We start from the raw sequence: 27,549 nt of genomic DNA on the forward strand, positions 1-27,549 counted from the left end.
GATGAAATCTGGAAAGAAGCTTTCTGAGAAACTGCTTAGTGTTCTGTGAATTCATCTCACAGAGTTACATCTGTATTTCGTGGATCTCTTTGCTAGCCTTATTTCTGTGGAATCTGAGAACAGATATTTCGGATCCCTTTGAAGACAATAGGGTCAAAGGAAATATCCTCCGATAACAAAGAGAAAGAAGCTTTCTGAGAAACTTCTTTGTGTTCTGTGAAATCATCTCACAGAGTTACAGCTTTCACCTCAAGACGACTTTCTCTAAGACAGTTCTTGTGGAATTGGCAAAGTGATATTTGGAAGCCCATAGAGGGCAATGGTGAAAAAGGAAATATCCTCAGATGAAATCTGGAAAGAAGCTTTCTGAGAAACTGCTTAGTGTTCTGTTAATTCATCTCACAGAGTTACATCTGTATTTCGTGGATCTCTTTGCTAGACTTATTTCTGTGGAATCTGAGAAGAGATATTTCGGATCCCTTTGAAAACTATAGGGCCAAAGGAAATATCCTCCGATAACAAAGAGAAAGAAGCTTTCTGAGAAACTTCTTTGTATTCTGTGAAATCATCTCACAGAGTTACAGCTTTCTCCTCAAGAAGCCTTTCGCTAAGACAGTTCTTGTGGAATTGGCAAAGTGATATTTGGAAGCCCTTAGAGGGCTATGGTGAAAAAGGAAATATCCTCAGATGAAATCTGGAAAAAAGCTTTCTGAGAAACTGCTCTGTGATGTGTGAATTCCACTCACAGAGTTACATCTGTATTTCGTGGATGTCTTTGCTAGCCTTATTTCTGTTGAATCTGAGAACAGATATTTCGGATCCCTTTGAAGGGTATAGGGCCAAAGGAAATATCCTCCGATAACAAAGAGAAAGAAGCTTTCTGAGAAACTTCTTTGTGTTCTGTGAAATCATCTCACAGAGTTACAGCTTTCCCCTCAAGAAGCCTTTCGCTAAGACAGTTCTTGTGGAATTGGCAAAGTGATATTTGGAAGCCCATAGAGGGCTATGGTGAAAAAGGAAATATCCTCAGATGAAATTTGGAAAGAAGCTTTCTGAGAAACTACTTAGTGTTCTGTTAATTCATCTCACAGAGTTACATCTGTATTTCGTGGATCTCTTTGCTAGCCTTATTTCTGTGGAATCTGAGAACAGATATTTCGGATCCCTTTGAAGACTATAGGGCCAAAGGAAATATCCTCCGATAACAAAGAGAAAGAAGCTGCCTGAGAAACTTCTTTGTGTTCTCTGAAATCATCTCACAGAGTTACAGCTTTCACACAAAGAAGCCTTTCGCTAAGACAGTTCTTGTGGAATTGGCAAAGTGATATTTGGAAGCCCATAGAGGGCTATGGTGAAAAAGGAAATATCCTCAGATGAAATCTGGAAAGAAGCTTTCTGAGAAACTGCTTAGTGTTCTGTTAATTCATCTCACAGAGTTACATCTGTATTTCGTGGATCTCTTTGCTAGCCTTATTTCTGTGGAATCTGAGAACAGATATTTCGGATCCCTTTGAAGACTATAGGGCCAAAGAAAATATCCTGCGATAACAAAGAGAAAGAAGCTTTCTGAGAAACTTCTTTGTGTTCTGTGAAATCATCTCACAATTACAGCTTTCCCGTCAAGAAGCATTTCGCTAAGACAGTTCTTGTGGAATTGGCAAAGTGATATTTGGAAGCCCATAGAGGGCTATGGTGAAAAAGGAAATATCCTCAGATGAAATCTGGAAAGAAGCTTTCTGAGAAACTGCTTAGTGTTCTGTGAATTCATCTCACAGAGTTACATCTGTATTTCGTGGATCTCTTTGCTAGCCTTATTTCTGTGGAATCTGAGAACAGATATTTCGGATCCCTTTGAAGACTATAGGGCCATAGGAAATATCCTCCGATAACAAAGGGAAAGAAGCTCTCTGAGAAACTTCTTTGTGTTTTGTGAAATCATCTCACAGAGTTACAGCTTTCCCCTCAAGAAGCCTTTTGCTAAGACAGTTCTTGTGGAATTGGCAAAGTGATATTTGGAAGCCCATAGAGGGCTATGGTGAAAAAGGAAATATCCTCAGATGAAATCTGGAGAGAAGGTTTCTGAGAAACTGCTCTGTGATGTGTTGCTTCAACTCACAGATTTACATCTGTATTTCGTGGATCTCTTTGCTAGCCTTATTTCTGTGGAATCTGAGAACAGATATATCGGATCCCTTTGAAGACTATAGGGCCAAAGGAAATATCCTCCAATAACAAGGAGAAAGAAGCTGTCTGAGAAACTTCTTCGTGTTCTGTGAAATCATCTCACAGAGTTACAGCTTTCACCTCAAGAAGCCTTTCGCTAAGACAGTTCTTGTGGAATTGGCAAAGTGATATTTGGAAGCCCATAGAGGGCAATGGTGAAAAAGGAAATATCCTCAGATGAAATCTGGAAAGAAGCTTTCTGAGAAACTGCTCTGTGATGTGTGACTTCCACTCACTGAGTTTCATCTGTATTTCGTGGATCTCTTTGCTAGCCTTCTTTCTGTGGAATCTGAGAACAGATATTTCGGATCCCTTTGAAGACTATAGGGCCAAAGGAAATATCCTCCGATAACAAAGGAAAGAAGCTCTCTGAGAAACTTCTTTGTGTTTTGTGAAATCATCTCACAGAGTTACAGCTTTCCCCTCAAGAAGCCTTTCGCTAAGACAGTTCTTGTGGAATTGGCAAAGTGATATTTGGAAGCCCCTAGAGGGCTATGGTGAAAAAGTAATATCCTCAGATGAAATCTGGAAAGAAGTTTTCTGAGAAACTGCTTAGTGTTCTGTGAATTCATCTCACAGAGTTACATCTGTATTTCGTGGATCTCTTTGCTAGCCTTATTTCTGTGGAATCTGAGAACAGATATTTCGGATCCCTTTGAAGACTATAGGGTCAAAGGAAATATCCTCCGGTAACAAAGAGAAAGCTTTCTGAGAAACTTCTTTGTGTTCTGTGAAATCATCTCACAGAGTTACAGCTTTCACCTCAAGACGACTTTCGCTAAGACAGTTCTTGTGGAATTGGCAAAGTGATATTTGGAAGCCCATAGAGGGCAATGGTGAAAAAGGAAATATCCTCAGATGAAATCTGGAAAGAAGCTTTCTGAGAAACTGCTTAGTGTTCTGTTAATTCATCTCACAGAGTTACATCTGTATTTCGTGGATCTCTTTGCTAGACTTATTTCTGTGGAATCTGAGAAGAGATATTTCGGATCCGTTTGAAAACTATAGGGCCAAAGGAAATATCCTCCGATAACAAAGAGAAAGAAGCTTTCTGAGAAACTTCTTTGTATTCTGTGAAATCATCTCACAGAGTTACAGCTTTCTCCTCAAGAAGCCTTTCGCTAAGACAGTTCTTGTGGAATTGGCAAAGTGATATTTGGAAGCCCTTAGAGGGCTATGGTGAAAAAGGAAATATCCTCAGATGAAATCTGGAAAAAAGCTTTCTGAGAAACTGCTCTGTGATGTGTGAATTCCACTCACAGAGTTACATCTGTATTTCGTGGATGTCTTTGCTAGCCTTATTTCTGTTGAATCTGAGAACAGATATTTCGGATCCCTTTGAAGGGTATAGGGCCAAAGGAAATATCCTCCGATAACAAAGAGAAAGAAGCTTTCTGAGAAACTTCTTTGTGTTCTGTGAAATCATCTCACAGAGTTACAGCTTTCCCCTCAAGAAGCCTTTCGCTAAGACAGTTCTTGTGGAATTGGCAAAGTGATATTTGGAAGCCCATAGAGGGCTATGGTGAAAAAGGAAATATCCTCAGATGAAATTTGGAAAGAAGCTTTCTGAGAAACTACTTAGTGTTCTGTTAATTCATCTCACAGAGTTACATCTGTATTTCGTGGATCTCTTTGCTAGCCTTATTTCTGTGGAATCTGAGAACAGATATTTCGGATCCCTTTGAAGACTATAGGGCCAAAGGAAATATCCTCCGATAACAAAGAGAAAGAAGCTGCCTGAGAAACTTCTTTGTGTTCTCTGAAATCATCTCACAGAGTTACAGCTTTCACCTCAAGAAGCCTTTCGCTAAGACAGTTCTTGTGGAATTGGCAAAGTGATATTTGGAAGCCCATAGAGGGCTATGGTGAAAAAGGAAATATCCTCAGATGAAATCTGGAAAGAAGCTTTCTGAGAAACTGCTTAGTGTTCTGTGAATTCATCTCACAGAGTTACATCTGTATTTCGTGGATCTCTTTGCTAGCCTTATTTCTGTGGAATCTGAGAACAGATATTTCGGATCCCTTTGAAGACTATAGGGCCATAGGAAATATCCTCCGATAACAAAGGGAAAGAAGCTCTCTGAGAAACTTCTTTGTGTTTTGTGAAATCATCTCGCAGAGTTACAGCTTTCCCCTCAAGAAGCCTTTTGCTAAGACAGTTCTTGTGGAATTGGCAAAGTGATATTTGGAAGCCCATAGAGGGCTATGGTGAAAAAGGAAATATCCTCAGATGAAATCTGGAGAGAAGGTTTCTGAGAAACTGCTCTGTGATGTGTTGCTTCAACTCACAGATTTACATCTGTATTTCGTGGATCTCTTTGCTAGCCTTATTTCTGTGGAATCTGAGAACAGATATATCGGATCCCTTTAAAGGCTATAGGGCCAAAGGAAATATCCTCCAATAACAAGGAGAAAGAAGCTGTCTGAGAAACTTCTTCGTGTTCTGTGAAATCATCTCACAGAGTTACAGCTTTCACCTCAAGAAGCCTTTCGCTAAGACAGTTCTTGTGGAATTGGCAAAGTGATATTTGGAAGCCCATAGAGGGCAATGGTGAAAAAGGAAATATCCTCAGATGAAATCTGGAAAGAAGCTTTCTGAGAAACTGCTCTGTGATGTGTGACTTCCACTCACTGAGTTTCATCTGTATTTCGTGGATCTCTTTGCTAGCCTTCTTTCTGTGGAATCTGAGAACAGATATTTCGGATCCCTTTGAAGACTATAGGGCCAAAGGAAATATCCTCCGATAACAAAGGAAAGAAGCTCTCTGAGAAACTTCTTTGTGTTTTGTGAAATCATCTCACAGAGTTACAGCTTTCCCCTCAAGAAGCCTTTCGCTAAGACAGTTCTTGTGGAATTGGCAAAGTGATATTTGGAAGCCCCTAGAGGGCTATGGTGAAAAAGTAATATCCTCAGATGAAATCTGGAAAGAAGCTTTCTGAGAAACTGCTTAGTGTTCTGTGAATTCATATCACAGAGTTACATCTGTATTTCGTGGATCTCTTTGCTAGCCTTATTTCTGTGGAATCTGAGAACAGATATTTCGGATCCCTTTGAAGACTATAGGGTCAAAGGAAATATCCTCCGGTAACAAAGAGAAAGAAGCTTTCTGAGAAACTTCTTTGTGTTCTGTGAAATCATCTCACAGAGTTACAGCTTTCACCTCAAGACGACTTTCGCTAAGACAGTTCTTGTGGAATTGGCAAAGTGATATTTGGAAGCCCATAGAGGGCAATGGTGAAAAAGGAAATATCCTCAGATGAAATCTGGAAAGAAGCTTTCTGAGAAACTGCTTAGTGTTCTGTTAATTCATCTCACAGAGTTACATCTGTATTTCGTGGATCTCTTTGCTAGACTTATTTCTGTGGAATCTGAGAAGAGATATTTCGGATCCCTTTGAAAACTATAGGGCCAAAGGAAATATCCTCCGATAACAAAGAGAAAGAAGCTTTCTGAGAAACTTCTTTGTATTCTGTGAAATCATCTCACAGAGTTACAGCTTTCTCCTCAAGAAGCCTTTCGCTAAGACAGTTCTTGTGGAATTGGCAAAGTGATATTTGGAAGCCCTTAGAGGGCTATGGTGAAAAAGGAAATATCCTCAGATGAAATCTGGAAAAAAGCTTTCTGAGAAACTGCTCTGTGATGTGTGAATTCCACTCACAGAGTTACATCTGTATTTCGTGGATGTCTTTGCTAGCCTTATTTCTGTTGAATCTGAGAACATATATGTCGGATCCCTTTGAAGGGTATAGGGCCAAAGGAAATATCCTCCGATAACAAAGAGAAAGAAGCTTTCTGAGAAACTTCTTTGTGTTCTGTGAAATCATCTCACAGAGTTACAGCTTTCCCCTCAAGAAGCCTTTCGCTAAGACAGTTCTTGTGGAATTGGCAAAGTGATATTTGGAAGCCCATAGAGGGCTATGGTGAAAAAGGAAATATCCTCAGATGAAATCTGGAAAGAAGCTTTCTGAGAAACTGCTTAGTGTTCTGTTAATTCATCTCACAGAGTTACATCTGTATTTCGTGGATCTCTTTGCTAGCCTTATTTCTGTGGAATCTGAGAACAGATATTTCGGATCCCTTTGAAGACTATAGGGCCAAAGAAAATATCCTGCGATAACAAAGAGAAAGAAGCTTTCTGAGAAACTTCTTTGTGTTCTGTGAAATCATCTCACAGAGTTACCGCTTTCCCCTCAAGAAGCCTTTCGCTAAGACAGTTCTTGTGGAATTGGCAAAGTGATATTTGGAAGCCCATAGAGGGCAAAGGTGAAAAAGGAAATATCCTCAGATGAAATCTGGAAAGAAGCTTTCTGAGAAACTGCTCTGTCATGTGTTACTTCAACTCACAGATTTACATCTGTATTTCGTGGATCTCTTTGCTAGCCTTATTTCTGTGGAATCTGAGAACAGATATTTCGGATCCCTTTGAAAACTATAGGGCCAAAGGAAATATCCTCCTATAACAAAGAGAAAGAAGCTGTCTGAGAAACTTCTTTGTGTTCTGTGAAATCATCTCACAGAGTTACAGCTTTCACCTCAAGAAGCCTTTCGCTAGGACAGTTCTTGTGGAATTGGCAAAGTGATATTTGGAAGCCCATAGAGGGCTATGGTGAAAAAGGAAATATCCTCAGATGAAATCTGGAAAGAAGCTTTCTGAGAAACTGCTCTGTGATGTGTGACTTCCACTCACTGAGTTTCATCTGTATTTCGTGGATCTCTTTGCTAGCCTTATTTCTGTGGAATCTGAGAACAGATATTTCGGATCCCTTTGAAGACTATAGGGCCAAAGGAAATATCCTCCGATAAGAAAGAGAAAGAAGCTTTCTGAGAAACTTCTTTGTGTTCTGTGAAATCATCTCACAGAGTTACAGCTTTCACCTCAAGAAGCCTTTCGCTAAGACAGTTCTTGTGGAATTGGAAAAGTGATATTTGGAAGCCCCTAGAGGGCTATGGTGAAAAAGGAAATACACTCAGATGAAATCTGGAAAAAAGCTTTCTGAGAAACTACTTAGTGTTCTGTTAATTCATCTCACAGAGTTACATCTGTATTTCGTGGATCTCTTTGCTAGCCTTATTTCTGTGGAATCTGAGAACAGATATTTCCGATCCCTTTGAAGACTATAGGGCCAAAGGAAATATCCTCCGATAAGAAAGAGAAAGAAGCTTTCTGAGAAACTTCTTTGTGTTCTGTGAAACCATCTCACAGAGTTACAGCTTTCACCTCAAGAAGCCTTTCGCTAAGACAGTTCTTGTGGAATTGGCAAAGTGATATTTGGAAGCCCATAGAGGGCAATGGTGAAAATGGAAGTATCCTCAGATGAAATCTGGAAAGAAGCTTTCTGAGAAACTGCTTAGTGTTCTCTTAATTTATCTCACAGAGTTACATCTGTATTTCGTGGATCTCTTTGCTAGCCTTATTTCTGTGGAATCTGAGAACAGATATTTCGGATCCCTTTGAAAACTATAGGGCCAAAGGAAATATCCTCCGATAACAAAGACAAAGAAGCTTTCTGAGAAACTTCTTTGTGTTCTGTGAAATCATCTCACAGAGTTACAGCTTTCTCCTCAAGAAGCCTTTCGCTAAGACAGTTCTTGTGGAATTGGCAAAGTGATATTTGGAAGCCCATAGAGGGCTATGGTGAAAAAGGAAATATCCTCAGATGAAATCTGGAAAAAAGCTTTCTGAGAAACTGCTCTGTGACGTGTGAATTCCACTCACAGAGTTACATCTGTATTTCGTGGATCTCTTTGCTAGCCTTATTTCTGTTGAATCTGAGAACAGATATTTCGGATCCCTTTGAAGACTATAGGGCCAAAGGAAATATCCTCCGATAACAAAGAGAAAGAAGCTTTCTGAGAAACTTCTTTGTGTTCTGTGAAATCATATCACAGAGTTTCAGCTTTCCCCTCAAGAAGCCTTTCGCAAAGACAGTTCTTGTGGAATTGGCAAAGTGATATTTGGAAGCCCATAGAGGGCTATGGTGAAAAAGGAAATATCCTCAGATGAAATTTGGAAAGAAGCTTTCTGAGAAACTGCTTAGTGTTCTGTTAATTCATCTCACAGAGTTACATCTGTATTTCGTGGATCTCTTTGCTAGCCTTATTTCTGTGGAATCTGAGAACAGATATTTCGGATCCCTTTGAAAACTATAGGGCCAAAGAAAATATCCTGCGATAACAAAGAGAAAGAAGCTTTCTGAGAAACTTCTTTGTGTTCTGTGAAATCATCTCACAGTTACAGCTTTCCCCTCAAGAAGCATTTCGCTAAGACAGTTCTTGTGGAATTGGCAAAGTGATATTTGGAAGCCCATAGAGGGCTATGGTGAAAAAGGAAATATCCTCAGATGAAATCTGGAAAGAAGCTTTCTGAGAAACTGCTTAGTGTTCTGTGAATTCATCTCACAGAGTTACATCTGTATTTCGTGGATCTCCTTGCTAGCCTTATTTCTGTGGAATCTGAGAACAGATATTTCGGATCCCTTTGAAGACTATAGGGCCAAAGGAAATATCCTCCGATAACAAAGGGAAAGAAGCTCTCTGAGAAACTTCTTTGTGTTTTGTGAAATCATCTCACAGAGTTACAGCTTTCCCCTCAAGAAGCCTTTTGCTAAGACAGTTCTTGTGGAATTGGCAAAGTGATATTTGGAAGCCCATAGAGGGCTATGGTGAAAAAGGAAATATCCTCAGATGAAATCTGGAGAGAAGGTTTCTGAGAAACTGCTCTGTGATGTGTTGCTTCAACTCACAGATTTACATCTGTATTTCGTGGATCTCTTTGCTAGCCTTATTTCTGTGGAATCTGAGAACAGATATTTCGGATCCCTTTGAAGACTATAGGGCCAAAGGAAATATCCTCCAATAACAAGGAGAAAGAAGCTGTCTGAGAAACTTCTTCGTGTTCTGTGAAATCATCTCACAGAGTTACAGCTTTCACCTCAAGAAGCCTTTCGCTAAGACAGTTCTTGTGGAATTGGCAAAGTGATATTTGGAAGCCCATAGAGGGCAATGGTGAAAAAGGAAATATCCTCAGATGAAATCTGGAAAGAAGCTTTCTGAGAAACTGCTCTGTGATGTGTGACTTCCACTCACTGAGTTTCATCTGTATTTCGTGGATCTCTTTGCTAGCCTTATTTCTGTGGAATCTGAGAACAGATATTTCGGATCCCTTTGAAGACTATAGGGACAAAGGAAATATCCTCCGATAACAAAGGGAAAGAAGCTCTCTGAGAAACTTCTTTGTGTTTTGTGAAATCATCTCACAGAGTTACAGCTTTCCCCTCAAGAAGCCTTTCGCTAAGACAGTTCTTGTGGAATTGGCAAAGTGATATTTGGAAGCCCCTAGAGGGCTATGGTGAAAAAGGTAATATCCTCAGATGAAATCTGGAAAGAAGCTTTCTGAGAAACTGCTTAGTGTTCTGTGAATTCATCTCACAGAGTTACATCTGTATTTCGTGGATCTCTTTGCTAGCCTTATTTCTGTGGAATCTGAGAACAGATATTTCGGATCCCTTTGAAGACTATAGGGTCAAAGGAAATATCCTCCGATAACAAAGAGAAAGAAGCTTTCTGAGAAACTTCTTTGTGTTCTGTGAAATCATCTCACAGAGTTACAGCTTTCACCTCAAGACGACTTTCGCTAAGACAGTTCTTGTGGAATTGGCAAAGTGATATTTGGAAGCCGATAGAGGGCAATGGTGAAAAAGGAAATATCCTCAGATGAAATCTGGAAAGAAGCTTTCTGAGAAACTGCTTAGTGTTCTGTTAATTCATCTCACAGAGTTACATCTGTATTTCGTGGATCTCTTTGCTAGACTTATTTCTGTCGAATCTGAGAAGAGATATTTCGGATCCCTTTGAAAACTATAGGGCCAAAGGAAATATCCTCCGATAACAAAGAGAAAGAAGCTTTCTGAGAAACTTCTTTGTATTCTGTGAAATCATCTCACAGAGTTACAGCTTTCCCCTCAAGAAGCCTTTCGCTAAGACAGTTCTTGTGGAATTGGCAAAGTGATATTTGGAAGCCCTTAGAGGGCTATGGTGAAAAAGGAAATATCCTCAGATGAAATCTGGAAAAAAGCTTTCTGAGAAACTGCTCTGTGATGTGGGAATTCCACTCACAGAGTTACATCTGTATTTCGTGGATGTCTTTGCTAGCCTTATTTCTGTGGAATCTGAGAACAGATATTTCGGATCCCTTTGAAGGGTATAGGGCCAAAGGAAATATCCTCCGATAACAAAGAGAAAGAAGCTTTCTGAGAAACTTCTTTGTGATCTGTGAAATCATCTCACAGAGTTACAGCTTTCCCCTCAAGAAGCCTTTCGCTAAGACAGTTCTTGTGGAATTGGCAAAGTGATATTTGGAAGCCCATAGAGGGCTATGGTGAAAAAGGAAATATCCTCAGATGAAATTTGGAAAGAAGCTTTCTGAGAAACTACTTAGTGTTCTGTTAATTCATCTCACAGAGTTACATCTTTATTTCGTGGATCTCTTTGCTAGCCTTATTTCTTTGGAATCTGAGAACAGATATTTCGGATCCCTTTGAAGACTATAGGGCCAAAGGAAATATCCTCCGATAACAAAGAGAAAGAAGCTGCCTGAGAAACTTCTTTGTGTTCTCTGAAATCATCTCACAGAGTTACAGCTTTCACCTCAAGAAGCCTTTCGCTAAGACAGTTCTTGTGGAATTGGCAAAGTGATATTTGGAAGCCCATAGAGGGCTATGGTGAAAAAGGAAATATCCTCAGATGAAATCTGGAAAGAAGCTTTCTGAGAAACTGCTTAGTGTTCTGTTAATTCATCTCACAGAGTTACATCTGTATTTCGTGGATCTCTTTGCTAGCCTTATTTCTGTGGAATCTGAGAACAGATATTTCGGATCCCTTTGAAGACTATAGGGCCAAAGAAAATATCCTGCGATAACAAAGAGAAAGAAGCTTTCTGAGAAACTTCTTTGTGTTCTGTGAAATCATCTCACAGAGTTACCGCTTTCCCCTCAAGAAGCCTTTCGCTAAGACAGTTCTTGTGTAATTGGCAAAGTGATATTTGGAAGCCCATAGAGGGCAAAGTTGAAAAAGGAAATATCCTCAGATGAAATCTGGAAAGAAGCTTTCTGAAAATCTGCTTAGTTTTCTGTTAATTCATCTCACAGAGTTACATCTGTATTTCGTGGATCTCTTTGCTAGCCTTATTTCTGTGGAATCTGAGAACAAATATTTCGGATCCCTTTGAAGACTATAGGGCCAAATTAAATATCCTCCGATTACAGAGGGAAAGAAGCTCTCAGAGAAACTTCTTTGTGTTTTGTGAAATCATCTCACAGAGTTACAGCTTTCCCCTCAAGAAGCCTTTCGCTAAGACAGTTCTTGTGGAATTGGCAAAGTGATATTTGGAAGCCCACAGAGGGCTATGGTGAAAAAGGAAATATCCTCAGATGAAATCTGGAAAGAAGCTTTCTGAGAAACTGCTCTGTGATGTGTTACTTCAACTCACAGATTTACATCTGTATTTCGTGGATCTCTTTGCTAGCCTTATTTCTGTGGAATCTGAGAACAGATATTTCGGATCCCTTTGAAAACTATAGGGCCAAAGGAAATATCCTCCTATAACAAAGAGAAAGAAGCTGTCTGAGAAACTTCTTTGTGTTCTGTGAAATCATCTCACAGAGTTACAGCTTTCACCTCAAGAAGCCTTTCGCTAGGACAGTTCTTGTGGAATTGGCAAAGTGATATTTGGAAGCCCATAGAGGGCTATGGTGAAAAAGGAAATATCCTCAGATGAAATCTGGAAAGAAGCTTTCTGAGAAACTGCTCTGTGATGTGTGACTTCCACTCACTGAGTTTCATCTGTATTTCGTGGATCTCTTTGCTAGCCTTTTTTCTGTGGAATCTGAGAACAGATATTTCGGATCCCTTTGAAGACTATAGGGCCAAAGGAAATATCCTCCGATAACAAAGAGAAAGAAGCTTTCTGAGAAACTTCTTTGTGTTCTCTGAAATCATCTCACAGAGTTACAGCTTTCACCTCAAGAAGCCTTTCGCTAAGACAGTTCTTTGGAATTGGCAAAGTGATACTTGGAAGTCCATAGAGGTCTATGGTGAAAAAGGAAATATCCTCAGATGAAATCTGGAAAGAAGCTTTCTGAGAAACTACTTAGCGTTCTGTTAATTCATCTCACAGAGTTACATCTGTATTTCGTGGATCTCTTTGCTAGCCTTATTTCTGTGGAATCTGAGAACAGATATTTCCGATCCCATTGAAGACTATAGGGCCAAAGGAAATATCCCCCGATAAGAAAGAGAAAGAAGCTTTCTGAGAAACTTCTTTGTGTTCTGTGAAACCATCTCACAGAGTTACAGCTTTCACCTCAAGAAGACTTTCGCTAAGACAGTTCTTGTGGAATTGGCAAAGTGATATTTGGAAGCCCATAGAGGGCAATCGTGAAAATGGAAGTATCCTCAGATGAAATCTGGAAAGAAGCTTTCTGAGAAACTGCTTAGTGTTCTCTTAATTCATCTCACAGAGTTACATCTTTATTTCGTGGATCTCTTTGCTAGCCTTATTTCTGTGGAATCTGAGAACAGATATTTCGGATCCCTTTGAAAACTATAGGGCCAAAGGAAATATCCTCCGATAACAAAGAGAAAGAAGCTTTCTGAGAAACTTCTTTGTGTTCTGTGAAATCATCTCACAGAGTTACAGCTTTCACCTCAAGAAGCCTTTCGCTAAGACAGTTCTTGTGGAGTTGGCAAAGTGATATTTGGAAGCCCATAGAGGGCTATGGTGAAAAGGAAATATCCTCAGATGAAATCTGGAAAAAAGCTTTCTGAGAAACTGCTCTGTGATGTGTGAATTCCACTCACAGAGTTTCATCTGTATTTCGTGGATCTCTTTGCTAGCCTTATTTCTGTGGAATCTGAGAACAGATATTTCGGATCCCTTTGAAGACTATAGGGCCAAAGGAAATATCCTCCGATAACAAAGAGAAAGAAGCTTTCTGAGAAACTTCTTTGTGTTCTGTGAAATCATCTCACAGAGTTTCAGCTTTCCCCTCAAGAAGCCTTTCGCTAAGACAGTTCTTGTGGAATTGGCAAAGTGATATTTGGAAGCCCATAGAGGGCTATGGTGAAAAAGGAAATATCCTCAGATGAAATTTGGAAAGAAGCTTTCTGAGAAACTGCTTAGTGTTCTGTTAATTCATCTCACAGAGTTACATCTGTATTTCGTGGATCTCTTTGCTAGCCTTATTTCTGTGGAATCTGAGAACAGATATTTCGGATCCCTTTGAAGACTATAGGGCCAAAGGAAATATCCTCCAATAACAAGGAGAAAGAAGCTGTCTGAGAAACTTCTTTGTGTTCTGTGAAATCATCTCACAGAGTTACAGCTTTCACCTCAAGAAGCCTTTCGCTAAGACTGTTCTTGTGGAATTGGCAAAGTGATATTTGGAAGCCCATAGAGGGCTATGGTGAAAAAGGAAATATCCTCAGATGAAATCTGGAAAGAAGCTTTCTGAGAAACTGCTTAGTGTTCTGTGAATTCATCTCACAGAGTTATATCTGTATTTCGTGGATCTCTTTGCTAGCCTTATTTCTGTGGAATCTGAGAACAGATATTTCGGATCCCTTTGAAGACTAGAGGGCCAAAGGAAATATCCTCCGATAACAAAGAGAAAGAAGCTCTCTGAGAAACTTCTCTGTGTTTTGTGAAATCATCTCACAGAGTTACAGCTTTCCCCTCAAGAAGCCTTTCGCTAAGACAGCTCTTGTGGAATTGGCAAAGTGATATTTGGAAGCCCTTAGAGGGTTACGGTGAAAAAGGAAATATCCTCAGATGAAATCTGGAAAGAAGCTTTCTGAGAAACTGCTCTGTGATGTGTGACTTCAACTCACAGATTTACATCTGTATTTCGTGGATCTCTTTGCTAGCCTTATTTCTGTGGAATCTGAGAACAGATATTTCGGACACTTTGAAGACTATAGGGCCAAAGGAAATATCCTCCGATAACACAGAGAAAGAAGCTGTCTGAGAAACTTCTTTGTGTTCTGTGAAATCATCTCACAGAGTTACAGCTTTCCCCTCAAGAAGCCTTTCGCTAAGACAGTTCTTGTGGAATTGGCAAAGTGATATTTGGAAGCCCATAGAGGGCTATGGTGAAAAAGGAAATATCCTCAGATGAAATCTGGAAAAAAGACTTTTGAGAAACTGCTCTGTGATGTGTGAATTCCGCTCACAGAGTTGCATCTGTATTTCGTGGATCTCTTTGCTAGCCTTATTTCTGTGGAATCTGAGAACAGATATTTCGGATCCCTTTGATGAATATAGGGCCAAAGGAAATATCCTGCGATAACAAAGAGAAAGAAGCTTTCTGAGAAACTTCTTTGTGTTCTGTGAAATCATCTCACAGAGTTTCAGCTTTCCCCTCAAGAAGCCTTTCGCTAAGACAGTTCTTGTGGAATTGGCAAAGTGATATTTGGAAGCCCCTAGAGGGCTATGCTGAAAAAGGAAATATCCTCAGATGAAATCTGGAAAGAAGCTTTCTGAGAAACTGCTCTGTGATGTGTGACTTCCACTCACTGAGTTTCATCTGTGTTTCGTGGATCTCTTTGCTAGCCTTATTTCTGTGGAATCTGAGAACAGATATTTCGGATCCCTTTGAAGACAATAGGGCCAAAGGAAATATCCTCCGATAACAAAGAGAAAGAAGCTTTCTGAGAAACTTCTTTGTGTTCTGTGAAATCATCTCACAGAGTTATAGCTTTCCCCTCAAGAAGCCTTTCGCTAAGACAGTTCTTGTGGAATTGGCAAAGTGATATTTGGAAGCCCCTAGATGGCTATGGTGAAAAAGGAAATATCCTCAGATGAAATCTGGAAATAAGATTAAGAGAAACTACTTAGTGTTCTGTTAATTCATCTCACAGAGTTACATCTGTATTTCGTGGATCTCTTTGCTAGCCTTATTTCTGTGGTCTGAGAACAGATATTTCAGATCCCTTTGAAGACTATAGGGCCAAAGGAAATATCCTCTGATAACAAAGAGAAAGAAGCTTTCTGAGAAACTTCTTTGTATTCTGTGAAATCATCTCACAGAGTTACAGCTTTCCCCTCAAGAAGCCTTTCGCTAAGACAGTTCTTGTGGAATTGGCAAAGTGATATTTGGAAGCCCAAAGAGGGCTATGGTGAAAAAGGAAATATCCTCACATGAAATCTGGAAAGAAGCTTTCTGAGAAACTGCTTAGTGTTCTGTTAATTCATCTCACAGAGTTACATCTGTATTTCGTGGATCTCTTTGCTAGCCTTATTTCTTTGGAATCTGAGAACAGATATTTCGGATCCCTTTGAAGACTATAGGGCCAAAGGAAATATCCTCCGATAACAAAGAGAAAGAAGCTTTCTGAGAAACTTCTTTGTGTTCTGTGAAATCATCTCACAGAGCTTCAGCTTTCCCCTCAAGAAGCCTTTCTCTAAGACAGTTCTTGTGGAATTGGCAAAGTGATATTTGGAAGCCCCTAGAGGGCTATGGTGAATAAGGAAATATCCTCAGAGGAAATCTGGAAAGAAGCATTCTGAGAAACTGCTCTGTGATGTGTGAATTCCACTCACAGATTTACATCTGTATTTCGTGGATCTCTTTGCTACCCTTATTTCTGTGGAATCTGAGAATAGATATTTCGGACACTTTGAAGACTATAGGGCCAAAGGAAATATCCTCCGATAACAAAGATAAAGAAGCTGTCTGAGAAACTTCTTTGTGTTCTGTGAAATCATCTCACAGAGTTACAGCTTTCCCCTCAAGAAGCCTTTCGCTAAGACAGTTCTTGTGGAATTGGCAAAGTGATATTTGGAAGCCCATAGAGGGCTATGGTGAAAAAGGAAATATCCTCAGATGAAATTTGGAAAGAAGCTTTCTGAGAAACTGCTTAGTGTTCTGTTAATTCATCTCACAGTGTTACATCTGTATTTCGTGGATCTCTTTGCTAGCCTTATTTCTGTGGAATCTGAGAACAGATATTTCGGATCCCTTTGAAGACTATAGGGCCAAAGGAAATATCCTCCGATAACAAAGAGAAAGAAGCTTTCTGAGAAACTTCTTTGTGTTCTGTGAAATCATCTCACAGAGTTACAGCTTTCCCCTCAGGAAGCCTTTCGCTAAGACAGTTCTTGTGGAATTGGCAAAGTGATATTTGGAAGACCATAGAGGGCTATGGTGAAAAAGGAAATATCCTCAGATGAAATTTGGAAAGAAGCTTTCTGAGAAACTGCTTAGTGTTCTGTTAATTCATCTCACAGAGTTAAATCTGTATTTCGTGGATCTCTTTGCTAGCCTTATTTCTTTGGAATCCGGAAACAGATATTTCGGACACTTTGAAGAGTATAGGGCCAAAGGAAATATCCTCCGATAACAAAGAGAAAGAAGCTGTCTGAGAAACTTCTTTGTGTTCTCTGAAATCATCTCACAGAGTTACAGCTTTCCCCTCAAGAAGCCTTTCGCTAAGACAGTTCTTGTGGAATTGGCAAAGTGATATTTGGAGGCCCATAGAGGGCTATGGTGAAAAAGGAAATATCCTCAGATGAAATTTGGAAAGAAGCTTTCTGAGAAACTGCTTAGTGTTCTGTTAATTCATCTCACAGAGTTAGATCTGTATTTCGTGGATCTCTTTGCTAGCCTTATTTCTGTGGAATCTGAGAACAGATATTTCGGATCCCTTTGAAGACTATAGGGCCAAAGAAAATATCCTGGGATAACAAAGAGAAAGAAGCTTTCTGAGAAACTTCTTTGTGTTCTGTGAAATCATCTCACAGAGTTACAGCTTTCCCCTCAAGAAGCCTTTCGCTAAGACAGTTCTTGTGGAATTGGCAAAGTGATATTTGGAAGCCCATAGAGGGCTATGGTGAAAAAGGAAATATCCTCAGATGAAATCTGGAAAGAAGCTTTCTGAGAAACTGCTTAGTGTTCTTTGAATTCATCTCACAGAGTTACATCTGTATTTCGTGGATCTCTTTGCTAGCCTTATTTCTTTGGAATCTGAGAAGAGATATTTCGGATCCCTTTGAAGACTATAGCGCCAAAGGAAATATCCTCCGATAACAAAGGGAAAGAAACTCTCTGAGAAACTTCTATGTGTTTTGTGAAATCATCTCACAGATTTACAGCTTTCCCCTCAAGAAGCCTTTCGCTAAGACAGTTCTTGTGGAATTGGCAAAGTGATATTTGGAAGCCCATAGAGTGCTATGGTGAAAAAGGAAATATCCTCAGAGTAAATCTGGAAAGAAGCTTTCTGAGAAACTTCTCTGTGATTTGTGACTTCAACTCACAGATTTACATCTGTATTTCGTGGATCTCTTTGCTAGCCTTATTTCTTTGGAATCCGGAAACAGATATTTCGGACACTTTGAAGACTATAGGGCCAAAGGAAATATCCTCCGATAACAAAGAGAAAGAAGCTGTCTGAGATACTTCTTTGTGTTCTGTGAAATCACCTCACAGAGTTACAGCTTTCCCCTCAAGAAGCCTTTCGCTAAGACAGTTCTTGTGGAATTGGCAAAGTGATATTTGGAAGCCCATAGAGGGCTATGGTGAAAAAGGAAATATCCTCAGATGAAATTTGGAAAGAAGCTTTCTGAGAAACTGCTTAGTGTTCTGTTAATTCATCTCACAGAGTTAGATCTCTATTTCGTGGATTTCTTTGCTAGCCTTATTTCTGTGGAATCTGAGAACAGATATTTCGGATCCCTTTGAAGACTATAGGGCCAAAGAAAATATCCTGCGATAACAAAGAGAAAGAAGCTTTCTGAGAAACTTCTTTGTGTTCTGTGAAATCATCTCACAGAGTTACAGCTTTCCCCTTAAGAAGTCTTTCGCTAAGACAGTTCTTGTGGAATTGGCAAAGTGATATTTGGAAGCCCATAGAGGGCTAGCTGAAAAAGGAAATATCCTCAGATGAAATCTGGAAAGAAGCTTTCTGAGAAACTGCTTAGTGTTCTGTAAATTCATCTCACAGAGTTACATCTGTATTTCGTGGATCACTTTGCTAGCCTTATTTCTGTGGAATCTGAGAACAGATATTTCGGATCCCTTTGAAGACTAGAGGGCCAAAGGAAATATCCTCCGATAACAAAGAGAAAGAAGCTCTCTGAGAAACTTCTTTGTGTTTTGTGAAATCATCTAACAGAGTTACAGCTTTCCCCTCAAGAAGCCTTTCGCTAAGACAGTTCTTGTGGAATTGGCAAAGTGATATTTGGAAGCCCATAGAGGGCTACGGTGAAAAAGGAAATATCCTCAGATGAAATCTGGAAAGAAGCTTTCTGAGAAACTGCTCTGTGATGTGTGACTTCAACTCACAGATTTACATCTGTATTTCGTGGATCTCTTTGCTAGCCTTATTTCTGTGGAATCTGAGAACAGATATTTCGGACACGTTGAAGACTATAGGGCCAAAGGAAATATCCTCCGATAACAAAGAGAAAGAAGCTGTCTGAGAAACTTCTTTGTGTTCTGTGAAATCATCTCACAGAGTTACAGCTTTCCCCTCAAGAAGCCTTTCGCTAAGACAGTTCTTGTGGAATTGGCAAAGTGATATTTGGAAGCCCATAGAGGGCTATGGTGAAAAAGGAAATATCCTCAGATGAAATCTGGAAAGAAGCTTTCTGAGAAACTGCTTAGTGTTCTGTGAATTCATCTCACAGAGTTACATCTGTATTTCGTGGATCTCTTTGCTAGCCTTATTTCTGTGGAATCTGAGAACAGATATTTCGGATCCCTTTGAAGACTATAGGGCCAAAGGAAATATCCTCCGATAACAAAGAGAAAGAAGCTTTCTGAGAAACTTCTTTGTGTTCTGTGAAATCATCTCACAGAGTTACAGCTTTATCCTCAAGAAGCCTTTCGCTAAGACAGTTCTTGTGGAATTGGCAAAGTGATATTTGGAATCCCCTAGAGGGCTACGGTGAAAAAGGAAATATCCTCAGATGAAATCTGGAAAGAAGCTTTCTGAGAAACTACTTAGTGTTCTGTTAATTCATCTCACAGAGTTTCATCTGTATTTCGTGGATCTCTTTGCTAGCCTTATTTCTGTGGAATCTGAGAACAGATATTTCGGATCCCTTTGAAGACTATAGGGCCAAAGGAAATATCCTCCGATAACAAAGAGAAAGAAGCTTTCTGGGAAACTTCTTTGTGTTCTGTGAAATCATCTAACAGAGTTACAGCTTTCCCCTCAAGAATCCTTTCGCTAAGACAGTTCTTGTGGAATTGGCAAAGTGATATTTGGAAGCCCATAGAGGGCTACGGTGAAAAAGGAAATATCCTCAGATGAAATTTGGAAAGAAGCTTTCTGAGAAACTGCTTAGTGTTCTGTTAATTCATCTCACAGAGTTACATCTGTATTTCGTGGATCTCTTTGCTAGCCTTATTTCTGTGGAATCTGAGAACAGATATTTCGGATCCCTTTGAAGACTATAGGGCCAAAGAAAATATCCTGGGATAACAAAGAGAAAGAAGCTTTCTGAGAAACTTCTTTGTGTTCTGTGAAATCATCTCACAGAGTTACAGCTTTCCCCTCATGAAGCCTTTCGCTAAGACATTTCTTGTGGAATTGGCAAAGTGATATTTGGAAGCCCATAGAGGGCTATGGTGAAAAAGGAAATATCCTCAGATGAAATCTGGAAAGAAGTTTTCTGAGAAACTGCTTAGTGTTCTGTTAATTCATCTCACAGAGTTATATCTGTATTTCGTGGATCTCTTTGCTAGCCTTATTTCTTTGGAATCTGAGAAGAGATATTTCGGATCCCTTTGAAGACTATAGCGCCAAAGGAAATATCCTCCGATAACAAAGGGAAAGAAGCTCTCTGAGAAACTTCTATGTGTTTTGTGAAATCATCTCACAGAGTTACAGCTTTCCCCTCAAGAAGCCTTTCGCTAAGACAGTTCTTGTGGAATTGGCAAAGTGATATTTGGAAGCCCTTAGAGTGCCTTGGTGAAAAAGGAAATATCCTCAGAGTAAATCTGGAAAGAAGCTTTCTGAGAAACTTCTCTGTGATTTGTGACTTCAACTCACAGATTTACATCTGTATTTCGTGGATCTCTTTGCTAGCCTTATTTCTTTGGAATCCGGAAACAGATATTTCGGACACTTTGAAGACTATAGGGCCAAAGGAAATATCCTCCGATAACAAAGAGAAAGAAGCTGTCTGAGAAACTTCTTTGTGTTCTGTGAAATCACCTCACAGAGTTACAGCTTTCCCCTCAAGAAGCCTTTCGCTAAGACAGTTCTTGTGGAATTGGCAAAGTGATATTTGGAAGCCCATAGAGGGCTATGGTGAAAAAGGAAATATCCTCAGATGAAATGTGGAAAGAAGCTTTCTGAGAAACTGCTTAGTGTTCTGTTAATTCATCTCACAGAGTTAGATCTCTATTTCGTGGATCTCTTTGCTAGCCTTATTTCTGTGGAATCTGAGAACAGATATTTCGGATCCCTTTGAAGACTATAGGGCCAAAGAAAATATCCTGCGATAACAAAGAGAAAGAAGCTTTCTGAGAAACTTCTTTGTGTTCTGTGAAATCATCTCACAGAGTTACAGCTTTCCCCTTAAGAAATCTTTCGCTAAGACAGTTCTATTGGAATTGGCAAAGTGATATTTGGAAGCCCATAGAGGGCTATGCTGAAAAAGGAAATATCCTCAGATGAAATCTGGAAAGAAGCTTTCTGAGAAACTGCTTAGTGTTCTGTAAATTCATCTCACAGAGTTACATCTGTATTTCGTGGATCACTTTGCTAACCTTATTTCTGTGGAATCTGAGAACAGATATTTCGGATCCCTTTGAAGACTAGAGGGCCAAAGGAAATATCCTCCGATAACAAAGAGAAAGAAGCTCTCTGAGAAACTTCTTTGTGTTTTGTGAAATCATCTAACAGAGTTACAGCTTTCCCCTCAAGAAGCCTTTCGCTAAGACAGTTCTTGTGGAATTGGCAAAGTGATATTTGGAAGCCCATAGAGGGCTACGGTGAAAAAGGAAATATCCTCAGATGAAATCTGGAAAGAAGCTTTCTGAGAAACTGCTCTGTGATGTGTGACTTCAACTCACAGATTTACATCTGTATTTCGTGGATCTCTTTGCTAGCCTTATTTCTGTGGAATCTGAGAACAGATATTTCGGACACTTTGAAGACTATAGGGCCAAAGGAAATATCCTCCGATAACAAAGAGAAAGAAGCTGTCTGAGAAACTTCTTTGTGTTCTGTGAAATCATCTCACAGAGTTACAGCTTTCCCCTCAAGAAGCCTTTCGCTAAGACAGTTCTTGTGGAATTGGCAAAGTGATATTTGGAAGCCCATAGAGGGCTATGGTGAAAAAGGAAATATCCTCAGATGAAATCTGGAAAGAAGCTTTCTGAGAAACTGCTTAGTGTTCTGTGAATTCATCTCACAGAGTTACATCTCTATTTCGTGGATCTCTTTGCTAGCCTTATTTCTGTGGAATCTGAGAACAGATATTTCGGATCCCTTTGAAGACTAGAGGGCCAAAGGAAATATCCTCCGATAACAAAGAGAAAGAAGCTCTCTGAGAAACTTCTTTGTATTTTGTGAAATCATCTCACAGAGTTACAGCTTTCCCCTCAAGAAGCCTTTCGCTAAGACAGTTCTTGTGGAATTGGCAAAGTGATATTTGGAAGCCCTTAGAGGGCTACGGTGAAAAAGGAAATATCCTCAGATGAAATCTGGAAAGAAGCTTTCTGAGAAAGTGCTCTGTGATGTGTGACTTCAACTCACAGATTTACATTTGTATTTCGTGGATCTCTTTGCTAGCCTTATTTCTGTGGAATCTGAGAACAGATATTTCGGATATTTTGAAGACTATAGGGCCAAAGGAAATATCCTCCGATAACAAAGAGAAAGAAGCTGTCTGAGAAACTTCTTTGTGTTCTCTGAAATCATCTCACAGAGTTACAGCTTTCCCCTCAAGAAGCCTTTCGCTAAGACAGTTCTTGTGGAATTGGCAAAGTGATATTTGGAAGCCCTTAGAGGGCTATGGTGAAAAAGGAAATATCCTCAGATGAAATCTGGAAAGAAGCTTTCTGAGAAACTGCTTAGTGTTCTGTTAATTAATCTCACAGAGTTACATCTGTATTTCGTGGATCTCTTTGCAAGCCTTATTTCTGTGGAATCTGAGAACAGATATTTCGGACACTTTGAAGACTATAGGGCCAAAGGAAATATCCTCCGATAACAAAGAGAAAGAAGCTTTCTGAGAAACTTCTTTGTGTTCTGTGAAATCATCTCACAGAGTTACAGCTTTCCCCTCAAGAAGCCTTTCGCTAAGACAGTTCTTGTGGAATTGGCAAAGTGATATTTGGAAGCCCATAGAGGGCTATGGTGAAAAAGGAAATATCCTCAGATGAAATCTGGAAAAAAGCCTTTTGAGAAACTGCTCTGTGATGTGTGAATTCCACTCACAGAGTTACATCTGTATTTCGTGGATCTCTTTGCTAGCCTTATTTCTGTGGAATCTGAGAAAAGATATTTCGGATCCCTTTGAAGACAATAGGGCCAAAGGAAATATCCTCCGATAACAAAGAGAAAGAAGCTTTCTGAGAAACTTCTTTGTGTTCTGTGAAATCATCTCACAGAGTTATAGCTTTCCCCTCAGGAAGCCTTTCGCTAAGACAGTTCTTGTGGAATTGGCAAAGTGATATTTGGAAGCCCCTAGAGGGCTATGATGAAAAAGGAAATATCCTCAGATGAAATCTGAAAATAAGATTTCTGAGAAACTACTTAGTGTTCTGTTAATTCATCTCACAGAGTTACATCTGTATTTCGTGGATCTCTTTGCTAGCCTTATTTCTGTGGAATCTGAGAACAGATATTTCGGTTCCCATTGAAGACTATAGGGACAAAGGAAATATCCTCTGATAACAAAGAGAAAGAAGCTTTCTGAGAAACTTCTTTGTATTCTGTGAAATCATCTCACAGAGTTACAGCTTTCACCTCAAGAAGCCTTTCGCTAAGACAGTTCTTGTGGAATTGGCAAAGTGATATTTGGAAGCCCAAAGAGGGCTATGGTGAAAAAGGAAATATCCTCAGATGAAATCTGGAAAGAAGCTTTCTGAGAAACTGCTTAGTGTTCTGTTAATTCATCTCACAGAGTTACATCTGTATTTCGTGGATCTCTTTGCTAGCCTTATTTCTTTGGAATCTGAGAACAGATATTTCGGATCCCTTTGAAGACTACAGGGCCAAAGGAAATATCCTCCGATAACAAAGAGAAAGAAGCTTTCTGAGAAACTTCTTTGTGTTCTGTGAAATCATCTCACAGAGTTTCAGCTTTCCCCTCAAGAAGCCTTTCTCTAAGACAGTTCTTGTGGAATTGGCAAAGTGATATTTGGAAGCCCCTAGAGGGCTATGGTGAATAAGGAAATATCCTCAGATGAAATCTGGAAAGAAGCTTTCTGAGAAACTGCTCTGTGATGTGTGAATTCCACTCACAGATTTACATCTGTATTTCGTGGATCTCTTTGCTAGCCTTATTTCTGTGGAATCTGAGAACAGATATTTCGGACACTTTGAAGACTATAGGGCCAAAGGAAATATCCTGCGATAACAAAGAGAAAGAAGCTGTCTGAGAAACTTCTTTGTGTTCTGTGAAATCATCTCACAGAGTTACAGCTTTCCCCTCAAGAAGCCTTTCGCTAAGACAGTTCTTGTGGAATTGGCAAAGTGATATTTGGAAGCCCACAGAGGGCTATGGTGAAAAAGGAAATATCCTCAGATGAAATTTGGAAAGAAGCTTTCTGAGAAACTGCTTAGTGTTCTGTTAATTCATCTCACAGTGTTACATCTGTATTTCGTGGATCTCTTTGCTAGCCTTATTTCTGTGGAATCTGAGAACAGATATTTCGGATCCCTTTGAAGACTATAGGGCCAAAGGAAATATCCTCCGATAACAAAGAGAAAGAAGCTTTCTGAGAAACTTCTTTGTGTTCTGTGAAATCATCTCACAGAGTTTCAGCTTTCCCCTCAAGAAGCCTTTCGCTAAGACAGTTGTTGTGGAATTGGCAAAGTGATATTTGGAATCCCCTAGAGGGCTATGGTGAAAAACGAAATATCCTCAGATGAAATCTGGAAAGATGCTTTCTGAGAAACTACTTAGTGTTCTGTTAATTCATCTCACAGAGTTACATCTGTATTTCGTGGATCTCTTTGCTAGCCTTATTTCTGTGGAATCTGAGAACAGATATTTCGGATCCCTTTGAAGACTATAGGGCCAAAGGAAATATCCTCCGATAACAAAGAGAAAGAAGCTTTCTGGGAAACTTCTTTGTGTTCTGTGAAATCATCTAACAGAGTTACAGCTTTCCCCTCAAGAAGCCTTTCGCTAAGACAGTTCTTGTGGAATTGGCAAAGTGATATTTGGAAGCCCATAGAGGGCTACGGTGAAAAAGGAAATATCCTCAGATGAAATTTGGAAAGAAGCTTTCTGAGAAACCGCTTAGTGTTCTGTTAATTCATCTCACAGAGTTACATCTGTATTTCGTGGATCTCTTTGCTAGCCTTATTTCTGTGGAATCTGAGAACAGATATTTCGGATCCCTTTGAAGACTATAGGGCCAAAGAAAATATCCTGGGATAACAAAGAGAAAGAAGCTTTCTGAGAAACTACTTTGTGTTCTGTGAAATCATCTCACAGAGTTACAGCTTTCCCCTCATGAAGCCTTTCGCTAAGACATTTCTTGTGGAATTGGCAAAGTGATATTTGGAAGCCCATAGAGGGCTATGGTGAAAAAGGAAATATCCTCAGATGAAATCTGGAAAGAAGTTTTCTGAGAAACTGCTTAGTGTTCTGTTAATTCATCTCACAGAGTTACATCTGTATTTCGTGGATCTCTTTGCTAGCCTTATTTCTTTGGAATCTGAGAAGAGATATTTCGGATCCCTTTGAAGACTATAGCGCCAAAGGAAATATCCTCCGATAACAAAGGGAAAGAAACTCTCTGAGAAACTTCTATGTGTTTTGTGAAATCATCTCACAGATTTACAGCTTTCCCCTCAAGAAGCCTTTCGCTAAGACAGTTCTTGTGGAATTGGCAAAGTGATATTTGGAAGCCCATAGAGTGCTATGGTGAAAAAGGAAATATCCTCAGAGTAAATCTGGAAAGAAGCTTTCTGAGAAACTTCTCTGTGATTTGTGACTTCAACTCACAGATTTACATCTGTATTTCGTGGATCTCTTTGCTAGCCTTATTTCTTTGGAATCCGGAAACAGATATTTCGGACACTTTGAAGACTATAGGGCCAAAGGAAATATCCTCCGATAACAAAGAGAAAGAAGCTGTCTGAGATACTTCTTTGTGTTCTGTGAAATCACCTCACAGAGTTACAGCTTTCCCCTCAAGAAGCCTTTCGCTAAGACAGTTCTTGTGGAATTGGCAAAGTGATATTTGGAAGCCCATAGAGGGCTATGGTGGAAAAGGAAATATCCTCAGATGAAATTTGGAAAGAAGCTTTCTGAGAAACTGCTTAGTGTTCTGTTAATTCATCTCACAGAGTTAGATCTCTATTTCGTGGATTTCTTTGCTAGCCTTATTTCTGTGGAATCTGAGAACAGATATTTCGGATCCCTTTGAAGACTATAGGGCCAAAGAAAATATCCTGCGATAACAAAGAGAAAGAAGCTTTCTGAGAAACTTCTTTGTGTTCTGTGAAATCATCTCACAGAGTTACAGCTTTCCCCTTAAGAAGTCTTTCGCTAAGACAGTTCTTGTGGAATTGGCAAAGTGATATTTGGAAGCCCATAGAGGGCTAGCTGAAAAAGGAAATATCCTCAGATGAAATCTGGAAAGAAGCTTTCTGAGAAACTGCTTAGTGTTCTGTAAATTCATCTCACAGAGTTACATCTGTATTTCGTGGATCACTTTGCTAGCCTTATTTCTGTGGAATCTGAGAACAGATATTTCGGATCCCTTTGAAGACTAGAGGGCCAAAGGAAATATCCTCCGATAACAAAGAGAAAGAAGCTCTCTGAGAAACTTCTTTGTGTTTTGTGAAATCATCTAACAGAGTTACAGCTTTCCCCTCAAGAAGCCTTTCGCTAAGACAGTTCTTGTGGAATTGGCAAAGTGATATTTGGAAGCCCATAGAGGGCTACGGTGAAAAAGGAAATATCCTCAGATGAAATCTGGAAAGAAGCTTTCTGAGAAACTGCTCTGTGATGTGTGACTTCAACTCACAGATTTACATCTGTATTTCGTGGATCTCTTTGCTAGCCTTATTTCTGTGGAATCTGAGAAAAGATATTTCGGATCCCTTTGAAGACAATAGGGCCAAAGGAAATATCCTCCGATAACAAAGAGAAAGAAGCTTTCTGAGAAACTTCTTTGTGTTCTGTGAAATCATCTCACAGAGTTATAGCTTTCCCCTCAGGAAGCCTTTCGCTAAGACAGTTCTTGTGGAATTGGCAAAGTGATATTTGGAAGCCCCTAGAGGGCTATGATGAAAAAGGAAATATCCTCAGATGAAATCTGAAAATAAGATTTCTGAGAAACTACTTAGTGTTCTGTTAATTCATCTCACAGAGTTACATCTGTATTTCGTGGATCTCTTTGCTAGCCTTATTTCTGTGGAATCTGAGAACAGATATTTCGGTTCCCATTGAAGACTATAGGGACAAAGGAAATATCCTCTGATAACAAAGAGAAAGAAGCTTTCTGAGAAACTTCTTTGTATTCTGTGAAATCATCTCACAGAGTTACAGCTTTCACCTCAAGAAGCCTTTCGCTAAGACAGTTCTTGTGGAATTGGCAAAGTGATATTTGGAAGCCCAAAGAGGGCTATGGTGAAAAAGGAAATATCCTCAGATGAAATCTGGAAAGAAGCTTTCTGAGAAACTGCTTAGTGTTCTGTTAATTCATCTCACAGAGTTACATCTGTATTTCGTGGATCTCTTTGCTAGCCTTATTTCTTTGGAATCTGAGAACAGATATTTCGGATCCCTTTGAAGACTACAGGGCCAAAGGAAATATCCTCCGATAACAAAGAGAAAGAAGCTTTCTGAGAAACTTCTTTGTGTTCTGTGAAATCATCTCACAGAGTTTCAGCTTTCCCCTCAAGAAGCCTTTCTCTAAGACAGTTCTTGTGGAATTGGCAAAGTGATATTTGGAAGCCCCTAGAGGGCTATGGTGAATAAGGAAATATCCTCAGATGAAATCTGGAAAGAAGCTTTCTGAGAAACTGCTCTGTGATGTGTGAATTCCACTCACAGATTTACATCTGTATTTCGTGGATCTCTTTGCTAGCCTTATTTCTGTGGAATCTGAGAACAGATATTTCGGACACTT

The sequence above is a fragment of the Macaca fascicularis genome, chromosome 1, assembly GCF_037993035.2.
Source record: "Macaca fascicularis isolate 582-1 chromosome 1, T2T-MFA8v1.1".
Classification (NCBI taxonomy): domain Eukaryota; kingdom Metazoa; phylum Chordata; class Mammalia; order Primates; family Cercopithecidae; genus Macaca; species Macaca fascicularis.